Below are 487 nucleotides of genomic sequence, written 5' to 3'. Positions count from 1 at the left end.
AAGCAGCCCCGGCGCTGGCGGAGACGCGCTCTCCCTGCAAAAAAAGCAAAGGCGATTAAAGGCGCTGCCAGCCTCGCGCTCTGGGCACAGCTGAGCGTGACACTCGGGGAAGTCAAACCCCTCACTACTGCCTAGGAAAATGGCTAGACTTTAAAGACTATTTTTTTTTTTTTTTATCTTTAAGGAAAAAAAAAATTCTTGGAGATTTTTTTCTTTCTTTTTCCTTTCCTGTTTTTTTTTTTTTTTCTCTTTTTACCGTGGCTTACTCCCCATTTAAAACAAATTGATTCTGGTTGCAGAAAGAAAAAAGAAATAGCCAAGTGTCTCCATATCTGGATATCTACAAATTAGAGAGAGACAGCGAGATCTGCTCGATAAGAGCGAGAGATCCAGGCCAGGCGCCTGGGCTTTTTTTTTCTGCACCCGCCCCGTGCCTTCGCTGGGGCTTTGCCGGCCTCCTTCCTCCGCGCACCCCCACGGGCCGCTG

At 47.6% G+C, this 487-nt stretch overlaps 1 protein-coding gene across 1 annotated transcript in view; it reads left to right on the top strand.

Moving 5' to 3' along the window:
- Window positions 1-487, top strand: part of EN1 (engrailed homeobox 1) — a 12210-nt gene that overhangs the window by 7317 nt on the left and 4406 nt on the right. The window lies entirely within an intron of this gene.

Source organism: Bison bison, unplaced genomic scaffold, assembly GCF_000754665.1.
Source record: "Bison bison bison isolate TAMUID 2011002044 unplaced genomic scaffold, Bison_UMD1.0 scf7180017864471, whole genome shotgun sequence".
Classification (NCBI taxonomy): domain Eukaryota; kingdom Metazoa; phylum Chordata; class Mammalia; order Artiodactyla; family Bovidae; genus Bison; species Bison bison.
This window is presented reverse-complemented; position numbering and strand designations above follow the sequence as displayed.